General features: G+C 33.0%; 1 pseudogene; it reads left to right on the plus strand.

Moving 5' to 3' along the window:
* LOC138313630 (eukaryotic translation initiation factor 3 subunit A-like) overlaps positions 1-5,985 on the plus strand; it is a 28,267-nt pseudogene extending 22,282 nt beyond the window's left edge.
* The last annotated feature ends 15 nt before the right edge of the window (positions 5,986-6,000 follow it).

Below are 6,000 nucleotides of genomic sequence, written 5' to 3' on the forward strand. Positions count from 1 at the left end.
TGTTTAAGGGAGATTGTAATAATGGCTTACTGAAAATTCTTACACAGAGGAATCAATTCAATGTAGTTTTAAGGGGAGATTGTAATAATGGCTTACTGAAAATTCTTACACAGAGGATCAATTCAATGTAGTTTAAGGGGATTAATTGTACATAATGGCTTACTGAAATTCTTACACAGAGGATCAATTCAATGTATGTTTAAGGGAGATTGTAATAATGGCTTACTGAATAAATCTTACACAGAGGATCCAATTCAATGTAGTTTTAAGGGAGAATTGTAATAATGGCTACTGAAAATTCTTACACAGAGAATCAATTCAATGTAGTTTAAGGGGGAGATTGTAATAATGGCTTACTGAAAATTCTTACACAGAGGATCAATTCAATGTAGTTTAATGGGAGATGTAATAATGGCTTACTGAAAATTCTTACACAGAGGATCAAATTCAATGTAGTTTTAAGGGGAGATTGTAATAATGGCTTACTGAAAATATCTTACACAGAGGGATCATTCAATGTAGTTTAAGGGGATATTGTGAAATAAGGGCTTACTGAAAATATCTTACACAGAGATCAATTCAATGTAGTTTTAAGGGGATATTGTAATAATGGCTTACTGAAAATTCTTACACAGAGGATCAATTCAATGTAGTTTAAGGGGAGATTGTAAATAATGGCTACTAGAAAATTCTTACACAGAGGATCAATTCAATGTAGTTTAAGGGGAGATTGTCCATATGCTTACTGAAATTCTTACACAGAGGATCATTTCAATGTAGTGGGGAATATAATGGCTTACTGAAAATTCTTACACAGAGGATCAATTCAATGTAGTTTAAGGGGAGTAATAATACTGTAATAAAGGAATCAATTCAATGTAGTATTAGGGTAGATAGTTACTTACTGAAAATTCTTACACAGAGGATCAATTCAATGTAGTTTAAGGGGATATTGTAATAATGGTGGCTTACTGAAAATTCTTACACAGAGGATCAATTCAATGTAGTTTAAGGGGAGATTGTAATAAACTGAAAATTCTTACACAGAGGATCAAATGTAGGATATTGTAATAATGGCTTACTGAAAATTCTTACACAGAGGATCAATTCAAATGTAGTTTTAAGGGGAGATTGTAATAATGGCTTACTGAAAATTCTTACACAGAGGATCAATTCAATGTAGTTTAAGGGGGAGATTGTAATAATGGCTTACTGAAAATCTTACACAGAGGATCAATTCAATGTAGTTTAAGGGGATATTGTAATAATGGCTTACTGAAAATTCTTACACAGAGGATCAATTCAATGTATGTTTAAGGGGATATTGTAATAATGGCTTACTGAAAATTCTTACACAGAGGATCAATTCAATGTAGTTTAAGGGGATATTGTAATAATGGCTTACTGAAAATTCTTACACAGAGGATCAATTCAATGTAGTTTAAGGGGATATTGTAATAATGGCTTACTGAAAATTCTTACACAGAGGATCAATTCAAGTTGTAGATTTAATAATGGGGAAAATTGTAATAATGGCTTACTGAAAATTCTTACACAGAGGATCAATTCAATGTAGTTTAAGGGGAGATTGTAATAATGGCTTACTGAAAATTCTTACACAGAGGATCAATTCAATGTAGTTTAAGGGGAGATTGTAATAATGGCTTACTGAAAATTCTTACACAGAGGATCAATTCAATGTAGTTTAAGGGGAGATTGTAATAATGGCTTACTGAAAATTCTTACACAGAGGATCAATTCAATGTAGTTTAAGGGGAGATTGTAATAATGGCTTACTGAAAATTCTTACACAGAGGATCAATTCAATGTAGTTTAAGGGGAGATTGTAATAATGGCTTACTGAAAATTCTTACACAGAGGATCAATTCAATGTAGTTTAAGGGGAGATTGATAGGGGGATTGTAATAATGGCTTACTGAAAATTCTTACACAGAGGATCAATTCAATGTAGTTTTAAGGGGGATATTGTAATAATGGCTTACTGAAAATTCTTACACAGAGGATCAATTCAATGTAGTTTAAGGGGAGATTGTAATAATGGCTTACTGAAAATTCTTACACAGAGGATCAATTCAATGTAGTTTAAGGGGAGATTGTAATAATGGCTTACTGAAAATTCTTACACAGAGGATCAATTCAATGTAAGTTTAAGGGAGATTGTAATAATGGCTTACTGAAAATTCTTACACAGAGGATCAATTCAATGTAGTTTAAGGGGAGATTGTAATAATGGCTTACTGAAAATTCTTACACAGAGGATCAATTCAATGTAGTTTAAGGGGATATTGTAATAATGGCTTACTGAAAATTCTTACACAGAGGATCAATTCAATGTAGTTTAAGGGGATATTGTAATAATGGCTTACTGAAAATTCTTACACAGAGGATCAATTCAATGTAGTTTAAGGGAAGATTGTAATAATGGCTTACTGAAAATTCTTACACAGAGGATCAATTCAATGTAGTTTAAGGGGATATTGTAATAATGGCTTACTGAAAATTCTTACACAGAGGATCAATTCAATGTAGTTTAAGGGGATATTGTAATAATGGCTTACTGAAAATTCTTACACAGAGGATCAATTCAATGTAGTTTAAGGGGATATTGTAAATAATTGGCTTACTGAAAAATTCTTACACAGAGGATCAATTCAATGTAGTTTAAGGGGGATATTGTAATAATGGCTTACTGAAAATTCTTACACAGAGGATCAATTCAATGTAGTTTTAAGGGGGATTGTAATAATGCTTACTGAAAATTCTTACACAGTGAGAACAATTCAATGTAGTTTAAGGGAGATTGTAATAATGGCTTACTGAAAATTCTTACACAGAGGATCAATTCAATGTAGTTTAAGGGGATATTGTAATAATGGCTTACTGAAAATTCTTAACACAGAGGATCAATTCAATGTAGTTTATAAAGGGGATATTGTAATAATGGCTTACTGAAAATTCTTACACAGAGGATCAAATTCAATGTAGTTTAAGGGGAGATTGTAATAATGGCTTACTGAAAATTCTTACACATCAGAGGTCCAATTCAATGTAGTTTAAGGGGAGATTGTAATAATGGCTTACTGAAAATTCTTACACAGAGGATCAATTCAATGTAGTTTAAGGGGATATTGTAATAATGGCTTACTGAAAATTCTTACACAGAGGATCAATTCAATGTAGTTTAAGGGGAGATTGTAATAATGGCTTACTGAAAATTCTTACACAGAGGATCAATTCAATGTAGTTTAAGGGGATATTGTAATAATGGCTTACTGAAAATTCTTACACAGGATCAATTCAATGTAGTTTAAGGGGAGATTTAGGGGGAGAAAGAAATAATCTTTTTATTACCACTTCTAATGTCAAATATTGTTTAAATCTGTTATTGTGATGCATTGCCTCGGCGTTGCCAGGGTTTATTTGTTGAACTGTGGTGTTACTTAGGGGCATATATAACAACTCATATTTGTCTACTTGTTCACGCTTAATTAATGGCTTTGAACAATATGTAGTCAGTTTACCAACTTACATGTGACATAATTATACAAAAAAACTTAAACTCGTGGCATAATTATACAAAATTGATTGCATTGTTATAGATGAGAAAACTGAATGAAGAAGTTTGTATAACTCTTTTCACCCCTGAAATTCTAAAATTGACTATTCCTTCCTTTGAACTAAAGAATCAAAATGCATCTTCAAGGGTGGATTGGTTAAGGCTTTATGAATTTTATTTCTCGGAACTTGTAACTTAGAGAGCTTTTCATGTTAAAGAGATGTCTGCATTTTGTTTTTGTGATGAATTGCTTCGGTATTACCATGGTTTAGTTGTTGAACTTTGGTGTTATTTAGGGGCAAACATCAAATGGATTGATAGAATTACAAATTTTGTTAGAACTTGAAAGTGGTTTATCAATCATTGGCTGTTCATATTTGACTTTGTAATGATATATGGCCTACTGAAAACTTTGTAAACAGAGGACTAAATCAGTGAAGTATAAGGGGAGTAAAAAATGTTGTTTATTATCATTACCACTGCATTTCATGTCGTATATTGTTTAAATCTGTTTATGTGATGAATTGCCTTGGCGTTGCCAGGGTTTATTTGTTGAACTTTGGTGTTACTTAAGGGCATATATCAATATAGACTGAAAGAATTCTTAGTTAGAACTTGAAATTGGTTATAACTATTGTATATCAGTCTAACAAGTTCTTTTCTTATCTGTTGTATGGCGATAAACAATTTAGTTTTTCGACTTTTTCTCCAAAACTACCGAACCAAATTTGTTGAAATTTTGCAGAAACCTTCCATAGCCAAAGGTCAACCAAAATTGTGAATTATATGGTGGGGCTGGGGTGGGGCCAAAAGTAGTCGAATAGGCTAAAACTTCAAAAATCTTCTTCTTATATTCCAGAAATGGTAGAATCAAATACTTTTCATAGGTTAAATGGTCCTTTTTAAGGCTCTTTACAAAATTGTGAATTTCATGGCCCTGGTATCTCGGATTTTCCCCCCGAGTAGGGGGTCAAATCTATTACAGTTTGTATTGGAAAAACACATTTATGGGCATCACTTGCTTAATTTTCATAGGAAATGAGGCAAACTTGGTTAGAATTATTACCCTGCGATAGCAATTTTAGCATCATATCCATATTGGTCCTGGCTGACCCTCTGTGGCAGATGGGCAGGGCCAAAAGGGGTAAAAATGGCTAGATTTAAAAAAACTCTTCTGAATTCACAGATTTGATGGAACCAGAAACTCTTCATAGATTGAAAAGTCAAATCAAAGTTATAAAATTACTGACTGGTTTCAAGGGTCTGATAGGCCAATATATAGTGTTTATATGTCTTTGTTTCATTCTGTATCCGAACTCCTGCAGAAGCCCAATGGCCTCTTGTTTAGATCCTTGAAAAATGAGTCATAGATTATGAAATTTAGTCACTATCATTTTGTTTGGGAATGATTCCAGTAATTTGAATGATTGATATTCCTGCTTCAGATGAACCAAAGAGAGAAGGTGGCAAGGCTTGGAGAGATCAACCATCCCCTGAAAAAGGTAAGAATACATTCCTGTGATCTAGTTAGGAAAGATACAATGAATATCTATTGTGTAGTGTTCCATAACTTAACCCATTAACACATATTTAAGTTCTTCTAGCTCAATAGTTGGGACAGTCCATTTGGAAATGGAAGCTTGTGTTTCCTATATACATTTCTCAAAATTGCCACAACTTCTAGAATTCTTGTTAGAAATTGAAAGTGGGTCATAACAATTATCAGTCAATACAATTTTCAATATTTTTGGTCTAGCGTAGCCATTATAAATTCTTATGAAACATTGGCAAACAGTTACTGCGTGTGTACACATAACTCTCTGTAATGACCTAGAATTCAAATATATAGGTGTACATTACTACCAATAATCTGGATCCTTTCATATCCTAATCCAGATTAGTATAATCCAAAGCTGTATCACCTTAATGTTGATCATAATTAAAGGTGATGGGAAATATTCATCATGTAGAAATTTGTATTGTTCTGTTGTCAAGGAAAGATGTTATATACATGTATATCATTAGCATTAAACTGCATGTGACTTTGCATTTTGTATTGTGTATGCTTGGTTCTTCCGACATTGAAAAGGTGTACATGTGTTGCTAGCACGAGGCGTTGCTATATTACACCTGGTGATCAGTCAATGTTCTACTCAAAATAAATTCTTTGAATGCTCTCGATAAGACTTTAAAGCCAAGGAAAGTAATGATGCTCAAACACTTCGTGTAATATTGTACTTCCATTAGCTTTGCTGTCTTTTCTTTCCAGGCAAACCTCGCAGTGGTGATGCTGACAAACAGGATGATGGCTGGACTACTGTCAACTATAAGTAAACTACAGACTGGTGTTATTACAACTCTGCATGACTATATCATTGGACATGAACTATTTAATAGTGTCTATGGATGATTCATTGTTGACT

Source organism: Argopecten irradians, unplaced genomic scaffold (assembly GCF_041381155.1).
Source record: "Argopecten irradians isolate NY unplaced genomic scaffold, Ai_NY scaffold_0792, whole genome shotgun sequence".
Classification (NCBI taxonomy): domain Eukaryota; kingdom Metazoa; phylum Mollusca; class Bivalvia; order Pectinida; family Pectinidae; genus Argopecten; species Argopecten irradians.